This window comes from Monodon monoceros, unplaced genomic scaffold (assembly GCF_005190385.1).
Source record: "Monodon monoceros isolate NGI ecotype Baffin Bay Population unplaced genomic scaffold, NGI_Narwhal_1 Super_Scaffold_19, whole genome shotgun sequence".
In the NCBI taxonomy this organism is placed as follows: domain Eukaryota; kingdom Metazoa; phylum Chordata; class Mammalia; order Artiodactyla; family Monodontidae; genus Monodon; species Monodon monoceros.
The window spans coordinates 53,968,936-53,983,870 of record NW_021703775.1 but is presented as its reverse complement, the minus strand read 5'-3'; the positions used below and the strand labels follow the sequence as shown (position 1 = coordinate 53,983,870).

General features: G+C 38.2%; 1 protein-coding gene across 11 annotated transcripts in view; it reads left to right on the top strand.

Moving 5' to 3' along the window:
* The window catches only part of MTA3 (metastasis associated 1 family member 3), a 172,934-nt gene that overhangs the window by 62,893 nt on the left and 95,106 nt on the right, over positions 1-14,935 (top strand). The window lies entirely within an intron of this gene.

Genomic DNA, 14,935 nt, shown 5'->3' with positions numbered 1-14,935 from the left:
GATTTATTTATTTATTTTTGAGGTCCTCTGGGATGAAAACTTTATATTCTTTATTATTTACTCACTCACTTGTATCTGATCTGTGTAATGATGGGATGTAAAAGTGAAATCCAGTCCCTGGTTTGTAGTTTTGGGAGAATGGTGGTGGTCTTTTTGATCCGGTAGCGGTAAGATTTAAGCATAGATACAATTGAGCTCTTTCTGAGTGCTGTCTGTAATAGGTGCATTTTGGAGGTGTAACAAAATGTTTGAACTCAAAAACTTCAGACGGAGTTGGCATTTACTCAGCCTTCGAGAGATTGGGGGGCATGTTTCAGGTAAAGGGAACAGGTAAGCATGGGTGTGTGCAGGGAACAGCCTGTGTCCAGGATGCAGTGTTTTTGTCCCCTAACGTTAAAGGAATTCCTTCAACTGTTGTTCACAATCTTTACTTCTTTTATTCAACTCCTCACTAGTTACTATTGTCTTAAAAACTGTTTATATATGGAAATAAAATGTATTAACTGTTTATTTAAAAAAAAATTGGCCCCTCTTCTTTAGCCGTGAATGTTGGTATTGTATCTAAGTCTGTCTTTTTTGGGCTCAGACATGTTTGGAGACTTCCTGAAGCTCCAGTTTGGTCTTTGTAACACAAACACACATGCCCCAACTCCCCGGACCTTTGTGTATTCTTATACTTCTCTTTTCAGAAATGGACACAGAGATCTTCTGAGACAGGAAGTGTATCACAGAGATACCAGAATCACCTTTCTCCAAATCTTTTCAGAGATAACTTGATCCTCCTCAGTAGTTAACATCATATCATTGCTTTATTTAGGTTTTTTTGGGGACACTGTGTTTATTTTTGTTTCAGAATTGCCTTTAGTAGTATAAAATTGAAAGTAAATGTCCATTAGTAGGGAATTGGTTAAATGAATTACGATACAGCAACTACAACAGAATATTAGATTTCTGTTGTTATAGAAGAATTCTATTGTATGTTGATAACTAGAAAATAATCAAATTCAAGAAAGTATGTAAAAATGGGGACACTGTGTTTAGATTGGCTAGAGTTAGTATGTTCTGTGTGACTTACGTCCTGTGTTAGAAAAGATAATCAGGCCAGATAATGTGGGAATAGTATTTAACCTAAAAATAAGGGTATTTCAAGAAATAAGAAGATTGTTTTAAAGATATAGGTAACTAATAAATGCTGAAGAGCCATATGCATTTATCATTCAATTGGAAGAAGCTAGAATATAAAGATTCATTTTAAGCTCAAGAAGTTATGTGGCCAGTCATAAGACTCTTGCCAGAACAAGAATCTGACAAATGGTTTTAAAAATGTATCCAAAACACGCAAGTATATTTTTAATTTACCCTCCTGATAGCTTGGAATCTGTTTATAAGTAATGTTGGTTTCCTTTAACAGATTGCTTGGAATGGAAAAACTAGTGAAGTATTTTTCATGTTTCATAAGGACTGAGAGAGTATATTGAAATGTAATTATCAAGCCACCCCTTTGTTGAACATAGAAATTACATAGAATATACGATCATTCAGTCATGTTGCACACATTTCCTGAGTATATTCTCAATTAGGGAGCTTGCTAACTGCTTGATAAATAAGACAAGGTTCCCCAGCTTGTAAACTTCAGGAGTTTACCTGGTGGCAATTATTTTGAATTATGAGGAAGAGATATAGACATTTGAAGCATTTGTTTTTTTTAATTTTTTTGTTCTCCAAGCTGAGAGGGAGTACTGTGGAGGCATATTTTCTCATTTATGGCTCTCATTTTCGAACAGCTGAATGGATTTAGGGGCAGTCTCCAGCCAAAGCACAAAGCTGTGCTAACCAGCCCTCATGCTGATGTAGAACAAGTGCACATTAGGGTGATCTTGACATTTTGCTAACGTTGAAGTCATGCCCTATTTATCTGTGCTTTAACAGGAGAAAATTACTGAAGTCCCATTGTTCTTTGGCAGCAAAGAGGGGTAATTTGATGAATACTGGCTTTTTAGTCTTAGGGGCATTATTAAGTGCCCAGAATTTCCTTGGTGCTGTATGGAACAGAGGAGAAAACCTGACTGAGGCATTCCTGAGGTCCTTTGTAGTTTGTGAGCTATAATACTAACTGGGTGCTACAAGCTTCCCAAAGTGGCAGGGAGGCAACTCTTCCTTCCTTCTGATTTCATTGGAAGAGAATGAATAGGACCAGGACTTTTCTGGGTAGAGTTAGTGATTCAGCTCTTGTTGAGGATTTGTTTGTATCTATCTTGTTAGGATAGATAGGATTTGAACATAAGAATTCTTTGGAACACTTTTTGGGGTGAAGGGGAGAGACAGCATGCTTCTTGCACAGTGCCTTAGGTCATTAATAATAGATTATATGCTGCGTGGGCTATAAAGAACTATAAAATTTATTGTTATGCCAGGTGCTAGACCTGTCACTTTGTGTGTGTGTGTGTTTGTGTGTGTAGAATACTGTGTTCAGTTATATAGAGCCCATGTTTATTGAACTTGGCTTTTAAAAATTCTAACATTTATTGAACCTTCGTGATAGGTGTTATTTCAGTTGCTTTACATGTATTTTATTTGATCTTCCCAGTGACTTTATAATGTAGGTCCTCTTATTCTCATTTTACAGATGAGGAAACTGAAACAAAAAGGTTAAGTTTTCAGTCTCACGGCTTTTAAATGACAGATTCAGATCTTGAACTCAGATCACGTGGCGGCAAATATACAAATATTATGATATATCAAGCTTTCACATGGAGGGCTAAGCAGAGTCAACATCAAGCTTTCACATGGAGGGCTAAGCAGAGGATAGGAAATCTTTTGTGTACATATTTTTTGTCACCAAACGAAATGAATTTATAAAGCATATATAGCAACCATGAGAAAGGGAGAAACGGAAAAGTTTCTAGCCAACAAGAGGTATTTGGGGGATGGAATACTGAAGTTCTTGTCTTAACACTCAGTGTTGATGAGGGTGGGGAAATAGATAACTCTTCTATATTTGAATGTTAATATAATCAGAGAAATCAAACTTTAATGTGTGAATATCCTTTGACCCAGCAATTCCACTTTTTTGATTTTATCTAACAGAGGTTCTCATGCAAGTGTGTAGAAATATATATACTGATATGTTTATTGCAGAATTGTTTTGTTTTATTTTTTTAGTTAAAGATTTTTTGCAAATAAATGAGGTCATTTTCATTCATAGATAGGAGTCAGCATCACAAATGTAAGTAGGAACTTGGTATTTGATAGATTTCAGGATTGCACTACTCTCAGAAAATGCAAGCAACTTTCATATTTATTCTTTTCTATATTTCTACTTTTCTCTGAAATGAAAGCACATTAGATATATAATGGAAAAAGTATTATTTAAAAGTTTGTCTTAGAGGAAAGCATAGGCAGGACACTCTATGACATAAATTACAGGAAGATCCTTTTTGACCCACCTCCTAGAGAAATGGAAATAAAAACAAAAATAAACAAATGGGACCTAATGAAACTGCAAAGCTTTTGCACAGCAAAGGAAACCATAAACAAGACCAAAAGACAACCCTCAGAATGGGAGAAAATATTTGCAAATGAAGCAACTGACAAAAGATTAATCTCCAAAATTTATAAGCAGCTCATGCAGCTTAATAACAAAAAAACAAACAACCCAATCCAAAAATGGGCAGAAGGCCTAAATAGACATTTCTCTAAAGAAGATATACGGACTGCCAACAAACACATGAAAGGATGCTCAACATCACTAATCATTAGAGAAATGCAAATCAAAACTACAGTGAGGTATCACCTCACACCAGTCAGAATGGCCATCATCAAAAAATCTAGAAACAATAAATGCTGGAGAGGGTGTGGAGAAAAGGGAACCCTCTTACACTGTTGGTGGGAATGTAAATTGATACAGCCACTGTGGAGAACAGTATGGAGGGTCCTTAAAAAACTACAAATCAAACTACCATATGACCCAGCAATCCCACTACTGGGCATATACCCTGAGAAAACCATAATTCAAGAAGAGTCATGTACCACAATGTTCACTGCAGCTCTATTTACAATAGCCCGGAGATGGAAACAACCTAAGTGTCCATCATCGGATGAATGGATAAAGAAGATGTGGCACATACATACAATGGAATATTACTCAGCCATAAAAAGAAATGAAATTGAACTATTTGTCATGAGGTGGATAGACCTAGAGTCTGTCATACAGAGTGAAGTAAGTCAGAAAGAGGGAGACAAATACCGTATGCCAACACATATATATGGAATTTAAGAAAAAAAAATGTCATGAAGAGCCTAGGGGTAAGACAGGAATAAAGACACAGACCTGCTAGAGAATGGACTTGAGGATATGGGGAGGGGGAAGGGTAAGCTGTGACAAAGCGAGAGAGAGGCATGGACATATATACACTACCAAACGTAAGGTAGATAGCTAGTGGGAAGCAGCCGCATAGCACAGGGAGATCAGCTCAGTGCTTTGTGACTGCCTGGAGGGGTGGGATAGGGAGGGAGGGTGGGAGGGAGGGAGACTCAAGAGGGAAGAGATATGGGAACATATGTATATATATAACATTCATTTTGTTGTAAGCAGAAACTAGCACACCATTGTGGAGCAATTATACTCCAATAGAGATGTTAGAGAAAAAAAAAAAGTTTGTACATTTGGACATTAGAGAGGGGAAATGCCGTTTTGCATCCATTTTAATCCCCTGTCTTTCATGACAACCTGGCTGCTTTTGATGAAGACAGAATAGATGGGAATCTACTAAAAACTAAACTCATCTTTATTCTCCCTTCCCCAGCAGTAGTAAAGTACAATAGAAACATTAGCTACTGTTATCGTTTGATAGCAGACCTGTTTCTAATTTAGGGGTACATTTTCCAAATGTTTTTGTTGCAAAATGCTGTTTCCTTTAAGAATTATTCTGTCGGTTTATATTCCCACCACAGTATATTATGAATATGCCCATTTTGCTGTTTCCTCAACATCACTGCATATTAAAATTTAAAAGTAAACTTTTATTGTTTATTTTATGATAATGGAAGAATTATAATTTATTGTTGAAATGGGAAAAACACACAAAAAAGACACACACACCCCTGTAACCCCTCCACCCAGCAGCACTGACATTTTGGTGTATCTTCAGTGCATTTTCATTCCTAATCTTATGTGTATTCTTTGGATTTGGGCCGCACATTGTTGGAGTTTACTCAATGGCAGAGGAGCTACATTCCTTGTGTGCAGCTTCCTGTCGTTAACCAGTGCTTATTCTTCAGTGCTGCTATTGTCATCTTTGCTCTTTCTAGGTTGGTTGGTTTGTTTTTAAATATGTGAGAAATTTGGTAGGAAAATGAATGATGGAACAGCAGGAGGAGGGGAGGAGGACAGTTAAATAAAGGCTGGAAAAATTCCATTCTTGAGCCATTAATAGACATGCCTGATAGGTTTGATATATATGAAGGAGCAGAATGAATCTAGAGTAAGAATACTTTGGGGAACTCCCTGGCAGTCCAGTGGTTAGGACTCGATGCTTTCACTGTAGGGGGATGGGGGGGATGGGGGGGAGGGGGATGGGACAGGACTTAAGATCCCGTAAGCTGCGAAAAACAAACAAACAAAAAACCAAAAAAATAATATTTTGTTACTCAGAAAGAGTGCTCATTCAAAAACCAATCCAAGTGTCACGATCTTATAATGGGCAGAGATTTCTTAATTAAGATCATGAAGATATTCTTCTATGTTTTCTTGAAGTTTTACTGTTCCACCTTTTATATTTAGGTCTGTTTTATGCATATGGTGTGAAGAGAGGTCAGTTAGAAAATTAAGTTTAAAAAGATACTATTTATAGTATCATCAAACAATATCAAACACCTAGGAATAAATCTAAAGAAAGACGTCTAGGGCTTCACTGGTGGCACAGTGGTTAAGAATCCGCCTGCCAACGCAGGGGACACGGGTTCCAGCCCTGGTCCGGGAAGATCTCATATGCCGCGGAGCAACTAAGCCTGTGTGCCACAACTACTGAGCCTGCGTCCCACAACGACTGAAGCCCACATGCCTAGAGCCCGTGCTCCGCAACAAGGAAGCCACCTCAGTGAGAAGCTTGCATGCTGCAACGAAGCCCCAACGCAGCCAAAAATAAGATAAAAATAAATTAAAAAAAATAAAAGATGTCTAAGAAAAGGGAAAGATGTGTAAAAACTCCACACAGAAATTACAGAGTATTGCTAAAGGAATTAAAGATTAAGTAAATAAATGACAGTAAGTCTGTTTTTCCCAAATTGATCCAAAGATTCAATGTAATTCCAAAGAAAAGCTTAGCAGGGTTGTGTGTGTATGTGTGTGTGTGTCTGTGTATGTGTATGTGTGTATAAATTGAGAAGCTGAGTCCAAAATCTCTGGGAATCGAAAGGACCAAGAACATTTCAAATCATGGTTCGTGTACTTCTGGATGTCCCCGTAGACCCATTCAAGAGGGCCTTTTTGAGATCAAAACTATTCTCATAACAACAGTAAGATGTTATTTGCCTTTTCTCCATGTTGATTTTGCAAAAGCAAAATCATGTGCAAAAGCAATGGTGGGTAAACTGCTGGCACCAAGTCAGCAGGAATCACGTCAGTGTCACCAAACTGTGCTATATTCGTCACTGTACCGTATGCATTTGCAATTAAGAAAAGAAAAAAAAAAGATAAGTTCCACTTAAGAATGTTCTTGGCAAAACAGTACTTTTATTAATTTTAATAAGTCTCAAATGCCTTTTTTTAAAAATTGAAAAATTCACACAACATGTTAACCACTGTACAGTATACAGGGTACAATTCAGTATAAAAGATTCAGTACACTGACAACGTTGTGCAACCATCACCTCTCCCTTATTTCAAGAGATTATACATCTTCATTTTCCAATGTATGTAAGTCAGATCATTATGCTGTACCCCTTAAACTTACATGGTGCTGTATGTCAATTATACCTCAATAAAACGGGAAGAAAAAAAGAGATTCCACATCTTTTTAATGTTGCATGTGCTGAAATGGGAAGTATGCATAAATCGTTTCTGCTGCATATGGAAGTGGGATGATCATTTTGAGAAAAAACTCATGGGCTTGTTTGAAATATGAGCTAAACTAGCTACCTTTTTCATGGAACACCATTTTTGCCTGAAATAACCACTGAGACATGAACTGTGGTTATTTTTTTTAAATTTATTAATTAATTAATTTATTTTTTTGCGGTACGCGGGCCTCTCACTGTTGTGGCCTCTCCCATTGCGAAGCACGGGTTCCGGACGTGCAGGCTCAGCGACCACGGCCCACGGGCCCAGCCGCTCCGCGGCATGTGGGATCTTCCCGGACCAGGGCACGAACCCGCGTCCCCTGCATCGGCAGGCGGACTCTCAACCACTGCGCCACCAGGGAAGCCCGAACTGTGGTTATTGAGACATGAGTATTTGACGGATGTTCTTTGAAAATGAAGTAAACTAGTTACTTATGTGAAAACCTAGTTGTCTGTTAAGCCAGACATTGAAGAGATTTGCAAAAATGTAAAATAACGCCACTGTTCTCATTAATTTGGGGGGGGAATATAGTAATTATTAATAACAAATATTTGCTAATATGTTTATTTTTATTTTAAATTAATGTCAAATTTTTAGTTTTAATTTCTATCATGGTAAATATTGATAGATGTAACCCATAAAGGCAAAAGTTCATTGAGGTTCTCAGTAATTTTTAGGAACTTAAAAGAGATCTTGAGGGGGCTTCCCTGGTGGTGCAGTGGCTACGAGTCCACCTGGCAGTGCAGGGGACACGGGTTCGAGCCCTAGTCCGGGAGGATTCCACGTGCCGCGGAGCAGCTAAACCTGTGCTCCACAGCTGCTGAGCCTGCACTCTGGAGCCCGTGAGCCACAGCCGCTGAGCCCGCATGCCACCACTAGTGAAGCCCGAGCACCCTAGAGCCTGTACTGTGCAACAAGGGAGGCCACTGCAGTGAGAGGCCCGCGCACCACAATGAAGGGTAGCCCCCGCTCACTGCAACTAGAGAAAGCCCGTGCCCAGCAGCAAAGACCCAACGCAGCCTAAATAAATAAAAAAAAGATTAAAAAAAAAGAGATCTTGAGACCAAAAAGTTTGAGAACCATTGATAAAGTCAGTCTTGAAGAACAAAAATGTTAGAGGTTTATATCATTCGATATTAAGACACTTGTATAGCTACAGTAATTAATGTAGGGTAGTACAGGTAAGTGGATTGTGAAATAAACCAGTGGAACAGAATAGAAAAGCCAGAACAGACCCGCATATATAGTACAACTTGATATTTGATGAAGGCGCCTTTGCAGTGTTGTGGAGAAAGGGTGGTCTTTTCAGTATATGGTGCCAAATCAGTTGGGGCCCTAGGGGAAAATAAATGAAGGCTTCCCTTTGTCTCTCCCTATCTCTCTCTCCCCTCCTCCCCCCCGCTATTTTTTTGTTGATGAATTGAGGATTTTGTTTCTCACCGTTTGGATTTTGCTGATTGTATCCCCCTGTGTTCAACCACGTTCCCTTCTCCCTCATATTTCTCGTGAATTGGTAATAGAGGACGTGGTTTCCTTCATTCCTCCTGCCCTGCCGTGGGGAAGAGTGAAGTACAAGAGACAAAAACTTCTTCGTAGGTGGTGTTGTACATTAGGAGGTATATAATCTCTCATTTCTGGATGTTACTGGCATTTATTTGATGCTTATTGCCTGGAGTTCCATTAATCACAGTTGTTATAGAGTGGTGATATTCTAATTATACTGTTCTTCATATACTAGTTGGAAGGCTTCTGTGTTTTTTGGTTATGACTCTTAATTTTAGTTTTATGTTTTAGTGTATAACAACTTACAGCAGAGGCTATCAACTTTATCAGACTCAACCTCTCTTTTACATATTTTTTAATACTTCCTATGCTATTCTGGAATGAAATTCATAGATAATTTATTACTACACATGTGATACATAGTTTGGCTTGGAATTTAATTTTGGGTTGAAGATGACTAACCCCATTGTCCTCAAACATCTGTTGTCATTGAAAGTAGTTTTATATCACATAGATTCTCCATACTCTGCATATTACCTGTTTTTTCCCAGCTTTTAAATCTTAGAATTCTCTTATCCATTGTATCCTGAAATTTCAGGGATGCCTCAATGGTGAGGATATTTGGTAGATCATTTTATTCTATTTTATTTATTTATTTTTAAAGCTTAAAGGTTAAAAAAAAATTTATTCCTCCCTCCCTTCTTTCCTCCCTCCCTCCCCCCTCCCTTCCCCCCTCCCTTCCTGAAGGCTTCTTAGTGGTGGCATGCTTGCAGGATCTAGTTCCCAGACTGGGGATCAAACTGGGGGGGGGGCGGGCCTGCATTGGGAGCACGGAGTCTTACCCACTAGACCACCAGGGAAGTCTGTGTTGAGGCCTTTTAAAAATCTTCAGAGAAAACCAATTTTTACAGATTTATGTTTATTGATAAATAAGTAGTAATGCTAAGTTTTAAGTACACAAGTAATAAAATAGAACTCCACTGTGGATTAGCAGTCTCTCTCCAGTTTGGCTACTAACGTTAAAGAAACTTACTTGGAATCTTTAAAACAAAATTCAAACAAAGGCAGTTTTCTTCCTGTACATTTCATTGTGTCAGTATTTTTATTTTAAGATGTTAGATTTTTGCAATTTTCTTGGTATCTGTAAACAAAATTTAAGTTAGCCAGAAGAGTGCTATTGAGACTACAAGTAGTGCTACTTAAGAGATGAATGTAACATAAGATAGTTATTTTCTTAGTATGCTTAGGCTCTTAGGATTGCTAAGGAAGAGGAGGACTAGAGGAAGAACATAGAAACAGGAAAAATCATATCACAATTTAACATTTTAAAGTCTACATGTTTAGCACACCTTTTCTTGAATGTTGTGTTTATACTATATAATCTTTCCTTTGAAGTGATCAACCCTGTGGGTTGAAGTGTTTTCTTCTCCAACTAAAGTCATAATGCAGAAATGCATTGGGCTGGGGCTTCCCTGGTGGCGCAGTGGTTGAGAATCTGTCTGTCAGTGCAGCGGACACGGGTTCGAGCCCTGGTCTGGGAGGATCCCACATGCCGCGGAGCAGCTGGGCCCCGCGAGCCACAACTACTGAGCCTGCGCGTCTGGAGCCTGTGCTCCGCAACAAGAGAGGCCGCGATAGTGAGAGGCCCGCGCACCGCGATGAAGAGTGGCCGCCGCTTGCCACAACTAGAGAAGGCCCTCGCACAGAAACGAAGATCCAACACAGACATAAATAAATAAATTTAAAGACTAAAAAAAAAAAGAAAGAAATGCATTGGGCTGTATCACAGGATAGCCTACATATTGTCCCGAGTACTGGTGTTCCACATGGTTGTGGAAAGAAATGCTTGTGAGATTTTCCTAGTAATCAAAACAATTTGTCATCCTGTCTTGGAGAAGAGGAGCTTCCTAATCCTAGCACCTTCTTTTGAACATTCTGCTTTCTCCTAGTTATAAAAGGGAAAAGTGGCACCAAGAGAGGATTTTTTTTCCCCCTTGAATTCCTCTTTGATAGTTTCTTTCATGTTTGTTACCAGATCTCCAGGATCATGGGTTAATAACTTGTTGCTTTGCTTTCTTCCACATGCCACAGACGGAAGGGGCTTTCCAAAGCACTGCTTCTCATGCTTCTTCACAAAATCCATTGAGCTATCACATTAAGCTCAAACTTCTCTTCTTGGCTTTTCATTCCTGTCTTACCTACTCACGCAACTTCTCTGACATTGACCTTGGCATTTATACTACTCTGATACTGCTACTGTTCATTTCTAAAAATTTTAGAAATCTCTCTTCACTTTCTCTTCTCCATTCCCTTTCCTTTGTATTTCCAGTATATCACAATTTTATTTAACTTAATAATCTGTATTTTATGAACGCATAAATATTCCTCACATAATTCATTGTTGTACAATCTCATGTTTTCCTTGGAGTTAATAATTGTTTTGCCTTTTCCTTTTGATTAGTCTTCTAAAATGTAAAAAATTTTAGTCCTTGCTTATCTGAAAATGTTTTTCACACTTGACTGATGTTTGTTTAGGCATATATTTCTGGTTTGGAAATAATTTCCCTCAGAATTTTGAATCTTTTCATTTGACCTATCTTACATTGCTGCTGTTGAGAAATGTAATCTTATGAAAGCATTTTGGATCTTTGAACTTAATTAAATTTTAAAAAATTTGTTCATTGTATTCCGTGGATTAAATGCTGTATAAAACTGTTTGCTGAATTTCCAGTCACAGAACCAGGCATGGTTCTTTACATGAAAAAATGCTCAGAATTCAGTTTGTGGCTAATATAAGACTCATAAGACCAATAACACAAATGCCCCTGTTTTTGCGGGGGGGGTCTTAAAAAAATAAGCATTTTATTTTGGGATACTTTTAGATTTACAAACAAAGCTGCAAGGATGGTACAGAGAGTTCCCGTGTACTCTTCACTCAGTTTCCCCTAATGTTGATGATTTATAGAATCATTACATCTTTATCAAAGCCAAGAAATTGACATAGATGTATTACTATTGACTAAGCTCCAGACTTTATTCAGATAGTACCATTCTTTTTCTGATGTCCTTTTTTTGTTTCGCGATTTACTCTGACATTTCATTTAGGTATCATGTCTCCATAGTTTCCTCTGGTGTGTATCCCAGTCTTTCCTTGTTTTTCATGACCTTGAAAGTTTTGAAGAATAATATATATATATATTATATATTTTTTTAATAATAACTTTATTGAGATATTGTGATGGTTAATTTCATGTGTCAACTTGACTGGGGCTACGTGAGGCCCAGATATCTGGTTAAGCATTCTGGGTGTGTCCGTGAGGGTGTTTCCGGAAGAGAGTATTAGAATCAGTAGACTGAGTAAAGCAGATTCCCCCCCGTGTGGGGGACCCTCTTCTAATCTGTTGAAGATCTGAAAAGAGCAAAAAGGTAGAGGAAGGGAGACTTCTCTCTCTGTGTGACTGACTAAGCTGGGACCTCGGTCTCCTGCCCTCGGACTGGGATTTACAGCATCAGCACTCCTGGTTCTCAGGCCTTTGGACTTGGACCAGAACTGCACATTTTGTTTACCCATTCATCAGCTGATGGAAATTTGGGTTGTTTCCACTTCTTGGCTGTTATGAATAATGCTGCTGTGAACATCCGTGCACAGGTTTTTCTGTGGATGTATGTTTTCTTTTCTGGCATCACGCTTAGGAGTGGAATTGCCGGGTCAGAGGGCAACTCTGTTTAACATTTTGAGGAACGGCCAAACCGATTTCAGAAGTGACTGCACAGTTTTATATCCTCACCAGCAAAGTATTAGGGTTCCAGTTTCTCCACATCCACGTCAACACTGGTTGTTGTCTGTGTTTTTCACTGTAGGCATCCTTGTGGTTTTCTGTGAAGTGTATCTCACTGTGGTTTTGAGTTTGCGTCTTCCTAATGGCTGAGAATGTTGAGCGTCTTCCCCCCGCCACACTGGCAAATAGTTTGTTTTTGCATATGTTAAAAACTGAAATATGGTTGACATACAACGTTATGTTAGTTTCAGGTGTACTGAATAGCTATTTGACATTTGCATACATTATGAGATGATCACAGCAAGTCTAGCAATCACCTGTCCCCATACAAAGTCACAGTTAGGGTCGTTGCTTGAGGTTCAGGGTAAAACAATTGGCTTATCTATATTCAGAAGTTGATAATAGTTCCTTTAGTTTGCTGTTAGCTTAAAATTTATCATGCTTTTTCCTGGGAGCCAAGATTTGTTCAGCATAAAGGAAGCCAACACTTTAAATCTCTTTTTAAACTACTTTTATCAACAACTCTTGGCGTGGTGGTACATGTGTTAATTACATATTCATATTTACTTCATAAAATAATTCTGACTGAACCTTTTACTTTGTTAGCTGTTAATATATGTACATGAAAATTTAAGTGTCACATTTTCATTTTTAATGGGGGAAAAGGTACAATACTACATTAAAGAAAAATTAAGAACTAAAATTACCTATTATCCTTTCCTCTTTGCATAAAATCTGCATCTCCAAAAATAACTTATATTTTAGATTGGTTGGGATATCTATCCTTCTATTGGTTTTGTAATCACGTTGTGCCTCTAAAACAGTATAATCAGTGTTTCCTTATCTCCTGATATAAATATGAAAATAATGGTTTAGTTATTAAATTCTTTTGTCATTTCAGACAGTATGGAGGCAACTTTATGCTATATTTTTTTGTTTGTGTGTTTTTTGGGTTTTTTTTTGCGGTACACGGGCCTCTCACTGTTGTGGCCTCTCCCGTTGTGGAGCACAGGCTCCAGACGTGCAGGCTCAGTGGCCATGACTCGTGGGCCCAGCCGCTCCGCGGCATGTGGGATCTTCCCAGACCTGGGGCACAAACCTGTGTCCCCTGCATCGGCAGGCGGACTCTCAACCACTGCGCCACCAAGGAAGCCCTATGCTATATTCTTTTAATGAATTTTCAGTGTCTGTTATCCTATAAAATTCAAGTGATATCTATTAGAATAACATTTACAGCATCTGCTCCTCTCCATTTAAAAAAAAAACAAACCTGACTTTAGAGAACTTAAAAAAAAATTTTTTCTAGGTGATTAAGTATTAAATGTTAGAAATACTGCTTTGTCAGCAGTTATTGAGGCAAGAGAAGCAAATGAAACTATTTTTGGAAATCCCGTTTGTTGCTTAAGCACTCTTGCATGTATGAGCATGTATTCACAGGTCATAAGAGGTTCTTCTATGGCAGCTGTAGATGCGGTAACAGCAACAGAGCCATTTCCCTGCTCGTAATTCTGTCCTTTGTAAGAGCTTGTCATGTAATTGTTGACTTTACATATGCATTGAAGTAATAATGTTAATTTTTCTGCTTCAGTAATATGCATGAATAAAATATATTAGAAAAGCAGAAAACCTTTATAGCTCCTGGTAATCAAATTAGAGATTTGACAGGATAATATGGAAATACCACATGCTCACAGAGAAATCTTATTTTTTAAAAAAATAAATTTATTTATTTATTTTTGGCTGCATTGGGTCTTCTTTGCTGCAAGCGGGCTTTCTCTAGTTGCGGTGAGCGGGGGCTACTCTTCGTTGTGGTGCAGGATCTTCTCATTGTGGTGGCTTCTCTTGTTGCGGAACGCGGACTCTAGGCGCGCAGGCTCAGTAGTTGTGGCTCGCAGGCTCTAGAGCGCAGGCTCAGTAGTTGTGGTGCACGGGCTTAGCTGCTCTGCAGCCTGTGGGATCTTCCTGGACCAAGGCTCGAACCCATGTCCCCTGCATTGGCAGGTGGATGCTTAACCACGGCGCCACCAGGGAAGTCCCTGAGAGAAATCTTTTGAAGCGATAACAACCTAAGATGATTAACAGAGAAAGGTGTTTTGATGAGAGGAAATCTTTTTTTAGATATAAGGAATATACAGTTGCAAAATGTTTAGTAAACTATAATATTTTTTTTTTTTAGTAAACTATAATTTTTTACTTATGTGTTAATATTTTACTTTTGCAAAAGTTTTGCTTTTGGAAATTTTTTCCTTTGAATTGTATTTCACTCTGATAATCTAACAACAAGCTTCCTATTTAATGTATATTTGATGCTTTTGTTTTTGCAGGCTATTTCATGGGGAGCAAGTAGTGACTTTTGTTTAGAAAATCAAATGATATTATGACATTTAAAAAATATTTTGTGAGCCCTGACCAATATCTGTAACTTGAATAGTCTATCAAAATTCTCCTGTCAAATTTGTAGCTATATTGAAGTTTTCAAGCTGGGAGGATAATTTTAAAAGTGGTAATAAATACAACTACCTGAATAACCCTGATTTTTCTCAGGTCTAGATAAGCCTTTTTTACCTCTTTTTTAAAAAATTTATTCATTTAT